The following is a 14245-nucleotide window of genomic DNA, read 5'->3' as shown; positions in this document are numbered from 1 at the left end:
GGGAGTAGGCGGTGGGAGGCTGGATAGATATTTGCTGGCCCAGTGAAGGACAGAGTGAGGGTTGTGCCTAAACACGATGCCAGATCCTCTTCCGGGAAACCAGCTGGCACCCAGAGCTGAAGAGACAGGCTTTAGGATGAAATTTCCCTTCTGCCAAAAATAACTAGTGCCAGCTGGGCATTGTGGCACAAGTCTGTAGTCCCAGCTACTCAGGAGGCTGAGGCAGGAGGATTGCTTGAGCCCAGGAGCTTGAGGCCAGGTTGGGCAACATAGCAAGACTCTGTCTCTAAAAAAAAAAATCAGTAAAAAACCATTGCAGCTTCCTGAATCTTCCCTGGCAGCCTGGGGTGGGGTCTCCTTTTCAGAGCTGCCTCCAGAACTTTGTCCTTCCCTATTCCACCTTCTTCTTGTTGCCATCACAGCCCTGCCACTCCCCAGCCACACCTCCTTGATCATTTGCTGAAGATTTTAGCACCTGGCTCTGGCATGCTTTCCACCTTCAACACTCACATCAAGGCACCTGGATCTCTTCTCTGCCCGCAATCTTACCTTCCATCTTCAGGTATAGATGCTGTCAGGAGAGCTCTCCATCTGCTCCCAAGGCCAAGTTTCCCAACTCCCTGCAGCTAGGTCTGCCCTCCCTCCTAGCATTGTGGATGGGTCTACCAGGGCCAGGACTAGGGTGAGACAGGCCAGCAAGGCGCCCAGGGCATAAAACTTAAAGAGTCACTCACCCCCGGGGTCATACCAGTAGAGGGTCGGCACCTGAGAATGAATGCCTTCTAAATTTTACACTTGCTTGTCTTGCTCTAGTCCCAGCTCTGGGACCTACCCATGGACACTAGACCCTGGTCCCCTCCCACGTCCTCAGGGCTGTCTCTTCGGTAGTGGCATCCCTCCCATCAGCTGCAAACACAGCTTCTGTGTAAATGCCACCATCAAAGCCTGCCTTGACCCACTTTGCCTGCTAGCTATTGCTCCATTCTTCTGTTTTTTCCCCTTCCTTCCTTCCTTCCTCTATTCCTCTTTCTTTCTCTTTCTTTCTTTCTTTTTCTTTGTTTCTCTCCTTCTTTCTTTCTTTTCTTTCTTTCTCTTTCTTTTCTTTCTTTTTATTTCCTCTCTTTTCTTTATCTCTCTTTCTTTTCTTTCTCTCTTTCTTCTTTCTTTCTTTCCCTCCCCCCTACTTCCTTCCTTCCTTCCTCTCTTTCTTTCTTCTTCTTCTTTTTTGTTTTTTTGGAGACAGGGCATGATCTTGGCTCACTGCAGCCTCGATCTCCTGGGTTTAAGTGATCCTCTCACCTTGGCCTCCCAAGTAGCTGGGATTACAGGTGCATGCGTGCCATCATGCCTGGTTATTTTTTTACTTTTTGTATTTTTTGTAGAGATGGGATCTCCCTATGTTGTCCAGGCTGGTCTCGAACTCCTGGGCTCAAGCAATCCTCCTCCCTCCACCTCCCAAAGTGCCAGGATTACAGGCATGAGCCACCATGCATGGCCCTTCTGTTCTTATTTCTAGGAAAGCTAGTCATCCACCTTTACTGTCTCCAGTTTCTCTCCTTCCAGTCTCCACCAGAAGTTGCTCTTGACCTTCACCCAAGAGCACGGCCTGTTGTTGATTCAATGTCTCCCATCCAACTCACTGTGGCCCCAGCCATCCTCCCAGCCTCCTGCCTTGGTAGATGCTAACTCTGCCCTTAATTCTCATGTTCTAATTAATACCTGGGCTGTGGGTGCTAAGAGGTCCCCAGCTCCTCCCAGCTCAGGGTCCAGTGACAAACTCCTTTACATTAACAGGTCAACTTCTTCCAAATCCCTGGGCTGCTGTCCATGACTACTGGGGTGGACGTGCCCATGTATTCCACCATTTACTGTGCTATGGTTCAGAGGTCTTGGCATTGATGATGACTGAGGGAATCATAAAAATGTGAAATGAAGGCCAGGCATAGTGGCTCACACCTGTAATCCCAGCACTTTGGGAGGCTGAGGCAGAAGGATCACTTGAGCTCAGGAGCTCGAGACCAGCCTGGGTAACATAGCGAGACCCTATCTCTACAGAATTTTTTTTTTTTAATCGCTGGGCTGGTGTTGCACGCCTTTAGTTGCAGCTACTCAGGAGGCTGAGGTGGGAGGATTGCCTGAGCCCTGGAAGTCAAGGCTGCAGTGAGCCATGATCGTGCCACTGCACTCCAGCCTGGGTAATAAAGGGAGACTCTGTCTCAAGAAAAAGAAGTGAAAGGAAAAGAAGAGTCATCTCGGAAGCACATTTCTCTATGTATGAGGAAATGTTACATATATAGTAAATGTAGAGAGGTAGAGAAACACAGAGAGAGATAAAGAGTCAAAAGCAGAGGCTAAAAGTCCAAGGAACCAATTGCAATGAGATGCCACTAAACACCCATTAACAAAAATCAGGGTCAGGTGTGATGGCTCAGACCTGTAATCCTAGCAATTTGGGAGGCCCAGGCAAGAGGATAGCTTGAGCCCAGGATTTTGAGATTAGCCTGGGCAACATAATGAGATCCCATCTCTACATTTTTTTTTTTTTTTGAGACGGAGTCTCGCTCTGTCGCCAGGCTGGAGTGTAGTGGTGCAATCTTAGCTCACTGCAACCTCCACCTCCTGGGTTCAAGCAATTCTCCTGCCTCAGCCTCCAGAGTAGCTGGGACTACAGGTGCACACCACCACGCCCAGCTAATTTGTGTATTTTTAGTAGAGATGGGGTTTCACCATGTTGGCCAGGATGGTCTCGATCTCCTGACCTCATGATCTGCCTGCCTCAGGCTGCCAAAGTGCTGGGATTACAGGCATGAACCACCACACCTGGCCACAGAATTTTTAAAAATGCCTGTATTGCTAGCTACTCAGGAGGCTGAAGTAAGAGGATTCCTTGAGCCCGGGAGTTCAAGGTTACAGAGAGCTATGATCATGCCACTGCACTCTAGCCTTGGTGACAGAGAGACACTGAGTCTAAAAAAACAAAACACAAAACCTGAAAAAATCAGATTTAAGGCCCATAAGACCAAGTTTTGGTGAGGATAAAAGGCATCTGGAACCCTCACAGATGGCTGGTAAGGTTGCAAAAAGGATATAGTCATTTTGGAAAACAGTTTGGCATTTTATTTTTTTAAAAAATCAGCCTAGGTGACAGAGCAAGACTCCGTCATGAAAAAAAAAATCTATTTATTTATCGTGTAGTGTAGATATTTATTTATTTATTTATTTATTTATTTATTTATTTATTTATTTTGAGAGTCTTGCTCTGTCGCCCAGGTTGGAGTGCAGTGGTGCAATCTCAGCTCATTGCAACCTGTGTCTTCTAGGTTCAAGCAATTCCCGTGCCTCAGCCTCTGAAGAAGCTGGGATTCAGGCATACGCCACCATGCCTGGCTAATTTTTGTATTTTTAGTAGAGATGGGGTTTTACCATGTTGGCCAGGCTGGTCTCGAACTCCTGACTTCAGGTGATCCACCTGCCTCAGCCTCCCAAAGTGCTAGGATTACGGCGTGAGCCACCCTGCCCAGCCTAGCGTAGATCTTTAAATAAGGGGCGTTTTCTTTAAAAGTGAAACACACCCTCACCATATGACCCAGAATAGCATTATATGGTGAGTGTCCACTCTCAGCTATCTACCCCAAAGAAATGAAAGACTTGTCTGAAAATGTTCACAGCAACTTTATAAAAATACCCCAAAAATGGAAGTCACTCAAATGTGCACTCACTGATTGTAGGGAAAAGAAAGAGAGATCAGACTGTTACTGTGTCTGTGTAGAAAGGGAAGATACAAGAAATTTCATTTTGACCTGTACCCTGAACAATTGCTTTGCCCTGAGATGCTGTTAATCTGTAACTTTGCCCCAGCCACTTTGCCCCAACCTCTTTGCCCCAACCTTGAGCTCACAAAAACATGTGTTGTATGGAATCAAGGTTTAAGGGATCTAGGGCTGTGCAGGATGTGCCTTGTTAACAAAATGTTTACAGGCAGTATGCTTGGTAAAAGTCATCGCCATTCTCTAGTCTCAATAAACCAGGGGCACAATGCACTGGGAAAAGCCTCTGGGACCTCTGCCTTGGAAAGCCGCGTATTGTCCAAGGTTTCTCCCCATGTGATAGTCTGAAATATGGTCTCGTGGGATGAGACAGACCTGACCATCCCCCAGCCCGACACCCGTAAAGGGTCTGTGCTGAGGAGGGTTAGTAAAAGAGGAAGGCCTCTTGCAGTTGAGATAGAGGAAGGCCTCTGTCTCCTGCCTGCCCCTGGGAACGGAATGTCTTGGTATAAAACCCGATTGTACATTTGTTCAATTCTGAGATAGGAAAAAAATCGCCCTGTGGTGGGAGGCCAGACACGTTGGCAGCAATGCTGCTTGGTTATTTTTTACTCCACTGAGATGTTTGGGCAGAGAGAAACATAAATCTGGCCTACGTGCACATCCAGGCATAGTACCTCCCCTTGAACTTAATTATGACACACATTCTTTTGCTCACATGTTTTCTTGCTGACCTTCTCCCCACTATCACCCTGCTCTTCTGCCGCATTCCTCTTGCTGAGATAGTGAAAATAATAATCAATAAAAACTGAGGGAACTCAGAGACCGGTGCCGGTGCAGGTCCTCCGTATGCTAAGCGTCGGTCTCCTGGGCCCACTTTTCTTTCTCTATACTTTGTCTTTGTGTCTTATTTCTTTTCTCAGTCTCTCGTCCCACCTGATGAAATATACCCACAGGTGTGGAGGGGCAGGCCACCCCTACACTGATGAATTAATAAAATTGCGTATATTGGCGAGGCACACTGGCTCACTTCTACAATCCCAGCACTTTGGGAGGCTGAGGCAGGAGGATTGTTTAAGCCCAGGAGTTCAAGACCAGCCTGAGCAACATAGCAAGACCCTGTCTCTAAAGAAAAAGAAAGGGGTTATATTTATACATGGAATACCAGTCCACAATAAAAGAAAAGAACTACTGGTTGAATTTCAAAAGCACAATTGACAGAAGCCAATCGCAAGTTATTTCATTTATATAATTAGTACTATCATATTAATTTATAATTTGTATTATTTCATTTGTATTCTAGAAAACGCAAACTATAGCAACGGAAAGCAATTTGATGGTTGCTTAGGAGCATGGATCAGGACGATTGACTGCAAAAGGGCTTGAGGGAATTTTGGAGTGATAGAAATATTGTAAAACTCCACGTGGTGGTGTTTGCATGTCTTATACATTTACTCAAAGTGATCAAACTGTACACTGAAAATGGGTGAGTTTAGGCCAAGCATAGTGGTTCACATCTGCCTGTAATCCTACCAGTTTGGGAGGCCTAGATGGAAAGATCATTTGATCCTAGGAGCCGGAGACCAGCTGGGTAACCTAGTGAGACTTCGCCTCTACCAAAAAAAAAAAAAAAAAAAAATTAAGTTCTCCAGCCGTGGTGGCGTGTGCCTGTGGTCCTGGCTACTTGGGAGGCTGAGGTGGGGGATGGCTTGAGCCCAGGAGGTGGACGCTGCCGTGAGTTGCGATTGTGCCACTGCATTCCAGCCTGGGTGACAGAACGAGACCTTGTCTAAAACAAAAAAAAAAGGGTGGGGGGAGCTAAATTTAATTGTAGGTTATTTCACTATAAAGCTGTCAAAAAATAACTATTAAGTCTAAACAGTAATCCTGGTAATGTATATTGGGAAAGTATATTGTACCTCTGCAGAATTGAAAAACATACAGAGACAGGCATGCAGCCGGTGTTCAATAAACGCTTTCAGAATGTAGTGGAAACGTTATGCACCAGTGTTTATTGAAAGGAAAGTCTCCCTACCCTCTCAAGTTCGTCAGCCCAGGTTTAACATTATCCTTGTCTGCCACCTGGTGGCCCAAATGGGCAAAGTGGGTGTCCTGGTCTTTCACTCCAAACTTCAAAAGGCCGTAGTTGGGCTTAAAGGCTGTGGCTGGAAAGAAGGGAGACTTTCCCCCTGGAAAACCGGTGCCCTGAGAGGCAAGTTGGTCAGAGGTAGGGGTATAAGGGGATTATTAGGGTCTATGGGACTAGAATACAGCCTCTTAATGACAGAGAGAATATACTTGGGTGAAACCAAGAGGCCGATTGACCACAATGGGCCACCTTTGCACACTGAGATAAAATATGAGAAGGATTTTTGCGGAGACAGGAAGGAGAAAAGTTTAGGGACAACAATGAGGTAAGTGGGAAAAGAATCATGGGGACACACATGGTGAGTTCGGGGATGCTCAGGGGGTTGAAAGGTTGGCAGGGGAGTTCTGAAAGGCAAGAGAACATCTCCCTGGGTGGAGAGGCTCCTGGGAGCCAGAGGACAGGAATCTCTTTTCTTAGATATGCCTGGACCTTTGGACCCTCAATCCCACTTCCAGGGCACACCTGACAGGTAAACATCTTCCTGAGTGTGCTACGATCCTGTGAGTAGGGGCCTTACAGTGTCTGTAGAATCACTGAGAAGAAGAGCACCCTTCAGGAGACGGGCCACTGAGGAAGCGGCTTGGCTTTCCTGGCCACTGTGCAGGAGGCCCAGGCTCAGGGGCCTATGGACAAGCCCAGTCTTGCTTCTTACAAAAATGGGGTGAGTCACCTCTGCAGGACACAGATAGGCGGGGAGGTAGCTTGTTTTTTTTTTTTGTTTGTTTTTGTTTTGTTTTTTTAGATAGAGTCTTGCTCTGTCACCCAGGCTGGAGTACAGTGGCACAATCTCAGCTCACTACAATCTCCGCCTCCAGGGTTCAAGCAATTCTCCTGGCTCAGCCTCCCAAGTAGCTGGGATTACAAGGATGTGCCACCACGCTTGGCTAATTTTTGTGTTTAGTAAAGACAGGTTTCACCGTGTTGGCCAGGCTGGTCTCAAAATGCTGACCTCAGGTGATCCACCTGGCTTGGCCTCCCAAAGTGCTGGGATTACAGGCATGAACCACCGCACCTGGCCTGTAAAGGTGGCTTGTTTTAAATGCCAATGATAGATGACATTTAGTGGGACAAAAGGGGAGTATAAGAACTTTTACATTTTCAGTAGTTGGTGACCTTGGTAGCTGAAATCTGGGAGCTCTAAGTGCTATGGTTTAAATGTTTGTATTGCCTCAAAAATTTGTATGGTGAAACCTCATCCCCAATGTGATGGTGTTAAGAGGTGGCGACTTCAGGAGGTGAAGGGGATTAGTGTCCTTACAAAGGAGGCCAGAGGGAGCTTGTTTTCTCTTTCCTCCAGGGGAGCACACAATGAGAGGCTGCCATCTATTAACCAGAGAAAAGTCCTTGCCAGACACCAAATCTGCTGACACCTTGATCCTGGACTTCTAAGCCTCCAGAACTGTAAATAATACATTTCTGTCAAATGAAGGCACCCAGTTTATAATATCAATCTGTAGATTTTTTTTTTAAGTTTTATATCAGTATAGGAAACTTTTTTTTTTGAGACAGGGTCTTGCTGTATTGCCCAGGCTGGAGTGTAGTGGCACAATCATGAGTCACTGCAGCTCTGACCTCTCAGGCTCAAGTGATCTGTCCACCTCAGCCCACTGAGTAACTGAGACTACAGGTGCGTGCCACCACATCCAGTCAATTTTTGAATTTTTTTTGTAGAGATGGCGTTTCTCCAAGCTGCCTAGGCTAGTGTCAAAGTCCTGGGCTCAAGTTCAGGAGGCCCACCTCGGCATCCAAAAGTGCTGGGATTACGGGCATGAGCCACCGTGCCTGGCCTAAACTGGTAGTATTTTTTTATTTATTTATTTTTTGAGACAGACTCTTGCTCTGTCACCCAGACTGGAGTGCAGTAGTGCGATCTTGGCTCACTGCAACCTCTGCTTCCTGGGTTCAAGTGATTCTTGTGTCTCAGCCTCCGGAATATGTAGGATTATAGGTGTGCACCACCAAGCCTGCCTAATTTTTGTATTTTTAGTAGAGACAGGGGTTCACCATGTTGGCCAGGCTGGTCTCAAACTCTGGGCCAGCTACTCAGCTACTCAGGAGACTAAGGCAGAAGGAATTCGACGCTGCATGAGCTATGATCCCGCCCTTGCACTCTAGTCTAGGCAACAAAGCAAGACCCAGTCTCCAGAAAAAACATAGTGTGACTGCTGTGGGGATCAGGGAGGGAGGATGTGATTGAAAATCGCCTAACAGAGAAAGTCAGTCCTCTTAATAGATAAAGAATTTTTACAAACAAAGAATATGTCACCTATACAACAGAAAAAGTAGCATAAGAATATGTTCAGAATAAGCAATACAAATCAGTGTCTTTCAAATAAACAAAGACATCTTTAACTCATTCATAGTAAGAGAAATGCACATTGAATTCTCACTGTGATGTCAACCACTCATTTTGTGGTATCACAACAAGCAAGACAATCAGATGTTACATATTTTCTATCAGAAGTATGCAGCACCACAGGTGAAGTAGCCCTCCAAAAAACAAAACAAAATAAAACCTAAAACCCAAATCTGATTTTGCTTCTAGAATATAAATACAAATTTACAGGGCAGACAGGGGACAGAAGAACAGTTAAAAGACACCACTGGGATGCAATCAGCAAAACCTAAATGGTGGGATCCTCTCCAGAACAAATAAACTGGTTTCTTCAACATGCAACAAAATTTAGAAAGAAAATTAAAGGAGGCAGATGGTAAATCTGAAGACTGAAAGAGATTCAAGAAACACATAAAAATGACAGATAATAATAAGTGTTGGTAAGGATGCAGAAAACTTGGAAATTTCATACATTGCCAGGGGAAGGTAAAATGGTGCAGCTGCTTTGGAAAACAGTCTGGCAGTTTTTCAGGGGATTAAACATGGAGTTGCCATATGACTCAGCAATTCCACTCGTAACTATAAAGCCAAGACAATTGGCGGGCCTTGGAGGCTCCCGCCTGTAATCCAAGCACTTTAAGAGGTCAAGGTGGGTGGATCACCTGAGGCCAGGAGTTCGAAACCAGCCTGGCCGACGTGGTGAAACCCTATCTCTACTAAAAATACAAAAATTAGCCAGGCGTGGTGGCATATGCCTGTAATTCTAGCTACTTGGGAGCTGAGGCATGAGGATCCCTTGAACCCAAGAGGCAGAGGTTGCAGTGAGCCTGGGCGACAGAGTGAGACTCCATCTCAAAAAAAAAAAAAAGAAAAAAGAAAAAAGAAACGTCTACTTATTTGCAAAGTATGAACCTTATTTGAATCCTGATTTTAAAAAAAACACTTGTATTAATACAAATATCATTTATAAATACTAAAGAACACGACCATATATTTGATTAAATTGAGAACATATTATGTTGTGGAAATACACACATACATATATATGTTCCTTTTCTTTTAGTAGGACATGATGAAAAATTTACAGATGATATGATGTCTGGAATTTGTTTCAAATAATGATGCAAGAGAGAGGTGGCCATCCAGAAAACACCAGGTTATATTCAACCTGAGAAAGCTGATTTACAACAGAAACAAAAACAAGATCTTCGTCATTGCTGATGGTGGACAATGGGTATGTTGGATTTGTTATACTACTGTTTATACCTCAGACTTGGCTCATCCCTTTGTGCTGTGCAGCCCTTGAGCAGCCTTGACCCTCTCTGTGCCTCAGGGAGGTTCACCTGCTGTTCTTATTCCCGCCAGCTCCCACCTGCCTGGCACTTTCCCTTTTGGAATCTCAGGTTCTGCCTCTGTAGGATTTGGGAAATCTGAGCCCAGTTCCATAATAAAAAGTCAGAAAACAGGTCAGGTGCAGTGGGTGACTTTGGTAATCCCAGCACTTTGGGAGGCCGAGGTGGGTGGATCACTTGAGGTTAGGAGTTGGAGACCAGCCTGGCCAACATGGTGAAAGCCTGTCTCTACCAAAATATATAATATATTTGTCAGACACACATATATTTATAATATAATATAATATACATGTAAAATATTGGACTCCATCTGTTGCCCAGGCTGGAGTGCAGTGGTGTGATTACAGCTCACTGCAGCCTCCACCTCATGGGCTTGAGATCCCCCCACCTCAGCCTCCCAGGTAGTTGGGAATACAGGTGTGGGCCACCGTGCCTGAGTCCTTTTTTTTTTTTTTTTTTTTTTTTTGTAGAGACAATTGTTGTTGTCCAAGCTGGTTTCTAACTCCTAGCCTCGTGTGATCCTCCCATCTCTGCCTCTCACAGTGCTGGGATAACAGGTGTGAGCCACTGTGCCTGGTCCAAAATATTTCAAAAGGTAGCCATCTGTGAGTCCAGGCAGATCTTCCTGCTGGGCTCCTGGTGAATTCTAGAATGTGATCAAGGGCAGGCATGCGAGGAAGCCCTGCAGGAGTGCACCATGGGGCGGGGGGAATATGGACTCCACCTGGGCAGATTAAATTGGGAAAGGGCGGGAGAGGCAGTCAGATCATACACTTAGGAGAGTTTCAGGTGAGAGGACCAAAGGCCAAAAACAGTCCCGGAGCTTTGAAAAGGGCCTGGAGAAGCCTGGCAGGCACACAGAGCCTTCACTTTTGCCCTGGAAGCCAAGTTGTGCTCTTGCCCAGGATGAGGTAAATGGCGTGAGGGACACCACGAGCTCTTTGGCTCTTTTTTCTGGAGACAGATTTTTGCTTTTTCACCCAGGCTGGAGTGCAACAGTGTAATGAAGGCTCACTGCAGCCTCAAACTTCCGTGCTAAAGTGATTCTCCCACCTCAGCCTCCCAAGTAGCTGGGACTACGGGTCACAGGCCACCACAGCCCACTGATTTCCTTTAATTTTTTTGTACACTCTGAGTCTCACTATGTTGTCCAGGCTGGCCTCCAACTCCTGGGCTCAAGCGATTCTCCCCCTTGGCCTTCCAAAATGCTGGGAATGAGGAGTGAGCCAATCGCACTGCGGCCTCTTAGATCTGCTTTAGGATTTGGAGCCTGGGGGCTTCTGTTCCCCAAGGACCACTAACCTTGTCTGAGGCCCCTTTGGAGGGCTCAGCGCGCCCCCCTGGCCAAGGACGCCACACGCTGAGAGCCAGATGCTGCCAGAAGCTATTATTGTTATTACCGGCCGGCAGCACCGGCTACAGCCACAATCATAGGAGGGAAATGGACTGAATCCCGGCACTCCTAATCTCTCACCCACTCCGACCCCAGGCTGCCTACCCGGCCTGGCATGTCCCGGCGCTCCTGGGGCCCCTGTACTCCGCTGGTTCCTCGCCTTGGTGTACCCCAGCCCGACCCTTTCTATGCTTCTAGGAGCCCACCCTGGGCGGTGGGGAGGCGTCGCGTGGAGCTCAGGAGTTCCACGCTGTCATCTCCACCAGCTCCTACCTCCCAGGCGCCTGCCCTCCCGCACTGTCAGGTTCTGCCTCCGCAGCATTTGGCAGATCTGAGCCCGGTCCCTGTCACCCCTCCGCGGGAGCCTCATCGTGGCCCTGGAGGAGAAGCAGCAGGAGCCCACAGGCCACCGCGCTCAGCCGCACGTGAAGTCGGTGCAGCCGCATAGTCGGCTCGCTGGTCTCGGTTCTCTGCCGACGGTCACGCTGCTGTTCACCCAGAGGCTGCCCCGGGTCGGTCCAGCCTCGGAGTTTGGACTGGGCAGGGAGTGGGCGGGGTGCGCTGGCTTGGGCCGGGGAAAGGTGGGTGTGGTAGGAGAGCAGGACTGAGCAGTCATAGGTGGGTGGGGATCTAGTGGCAGGCAGGCCCGGGCACGGCCACTTCCCTTCTGCCCGGGCCCCTTTGGCATCCTCAGAAGGGGCTGCGCGGCTTCTGTAGTCCTCTGCGATTCAGAGAATCCTCTCCTCAAACCTGTCGTTGTCCACAGGCCCGATGAGCGTGCTGGGGGATCCATAGGAGGGAGCAATAAACTAGAATTGGAGAACCCAGGAGGGCTTCTCTGAGGAGGTGCATGTTCAGGATCCCCACAGATGGAGAAATGGGAAGGAACTTGATCAGGGTGAAGGAACCGCTTGAGCAAAGGAAGGGAGGCGTGACGGCCCCCTTTATTCTGGAAGTTCCTCCTTGCTTTCAGGACTCAGTTTCCTGGGTCCCCCTTCACGGCCCCTCATCCCCTTACAGTCCAGGGTCTGAGGGTCTCCGCGGTCCCCTCCCTACTCAGTCACGCCCTTCTTTTGAAACGTACATGTGACCACTGCACTTCTTAAGGACTGGCCCCCCTTTGCCTCGTGGCTTTCAGTTTCCTCACCTCCCGCGGAGACCACGGCCATGGTCATTTATCCTCTTGACGAACATTTCAAGAGCACCTGCCGCTCCGAGCGATGGGGACCCCGGCACTCCCGGGCCTATGGTGCAGCAGGGGAGGCAGGCGCGTCACCGGGAGGTCCCGAGACACTGGGAGCCCTGCCAGGCCAGAGGCGACCAACTGGTCTGGGCACCGGAGTGTACTATGGTCCTGTAACTATGGGCCTTACAGTGTCTGAAGCCCGGAGGTGGAGGCTGCAGTGATCTGTGATTGCGCTACTGCATTCTAGCCTAGGTGACAGGACGAGACCTTGTCTCAAAAAAAAAGGGGGAGCAGGGGGTAAATTTAATTGTAAGTTATTTCACCATAAAGCTGTTAAAAAAATAACTATTAAGTCTAAACAGTAATCCTGGGAACTGACTTTGGGAAGGTGTATTGTACACCTGCAGAACTGAAAAACATACAGAGGCATGCATGCAGCTGGTGCTCAATAAACGCTTTCAGAATGTAGTGGGAACATTATGCACCAATCAATGTTCATTGAGAGGAAAGTCTCCTCCCTCTCTCAAGTTCAAGTCATTCCAGGCTTAATATTATCCTTGTTTGCCACCTGATGGCCAAAATGGGCAATGTGGGTGTCCTGGTCTTTCACCCCAAACTTCAAAAGGCTCTGTAATTGGACTTAAGGGCCCTGGCTGGAAAGAAGGGAGACTTTCCCCCTGGACAACCGGTGCCCTGAGAGGCAAGTTGATCAGCAGTAGGGGCATAAGGGGATTATTAGGGTTTATGGGACAGAAATATAGCCTCTTAATGACAGAGAGAATATACTGTGGTGAAACCAAGAGGCCGATTGAACACAATTGGCCACCTTTGCACACTGAGATAAAATACGAGGTTTTTTACAGAGCTGGGAAGGAGAAAAGTCTAGGGACAACAATGAGGTAAGTAGGAAAAGTGATCATGTGGACACATATGGTGAATTTGGGGATGCTCAGGGGGTTGAAAGGTTGGCAGGGAAATTCTGAAACATGAGGGGACGTTTCCCTGGAAGGAGAGGCCCCTGGCAAGCAGCGGACAGGAATCTTTTAGCAGGTGTGCTAATATCCTGTGAGTAGGGGCCTTACAGTGTCTGCAGAACCACTGAGAAGAAGAGCAACCTTCAGGAGACGGGCCACTGAAGAAGCAGCTTGGCTTTCCCGGCCACTGTGCAGGCGGCCCAGGCTCAGGGGCCTATGAACAAGCCCGGTCTTGCTTCTGAAAAAGTGGGGTGAGTCACCTCTGCAGGACATCGATAGTTGGGTGGGTGGCTTCTTTTATTTTTTATTTTTGAGATAATGTCTCGTGCTGTCGCCCAGGCTGGAGTATAGTGCTGTGATCTCAGCTCACTGCAACCTCCGCCTCCCGGGATCAAGTCATTCTCCTGCCTCAGCCTCCTGAGTAGCTGGGAGTACAGTCGTCTGCCACCACGCCTGGCTAATTTTTGTATTTTAGTAGAGATGGGGTTTCACCATGTTGGCCAGGCTGGTCTTGAACTCCTGACCTCAGATGATACTCCACTTTGGCCTCCCAAAAGTACTGGGATTACAGGTGTGAGCCACCGCACCTGGCCTGAGATTGCCATCTATTAACCAGAGAACAAGTCCTTGCCAGACACCAAATCTGCTGGCACCTTGATCCTCGATGTCCAAGCCTTGAGAACTGTAAGCAATACATTTCTGTCATTATAAGGCACCCAGTTTATAATATTAACCTGTAGTATTTTAAGTTTTATATCAGTATTGGAAACCCTATTTTTTTGAGGCAGGGTCTTGCTGTGTTGCCCAGGCTGGAGTGTAGTGGTGCAATCACGACTCACTGCAGCCTTGACCTCCCAGGCTCAGTGATTCGCCTGCCTCAGCCTCCTGAGTAAGTGAGACTATAGGTGTGTGCCACCACATCAAAATAATTTTTCTATTTTTTTGTAGAGAGGACATTTTTCCATGCTGCCTAGGTTGGTCTGGAACTCCTGGGCTCAAGCTCAGGAGTCCCACCTTGGCCTCCAGTAGTGCTGGGATTACAGGCATGAGCCACTGCATCCGGCCTAACCGGTAATATTTATTTATTTG

The sequence above is a fragment of the Pongo pygmaeus genome, chromosome 18 (assembly GCF_028885625.2).
Source record: "Pongo pygmaeus isolate AG05252 chromosome 18, NHGRI_mPonPyg2-v2.0_pri, whole genome shotgun sequence".
Classification (NCBI taxonomy): domain Eukaryota; kingdom Metazoa; phylum Chordata; class Mammalia; order Primates; family Hominidae; genus Pongo; species Pongo pygmaeus.
This window is presented reverse-complemented; position numbering follows the sequence as displayed.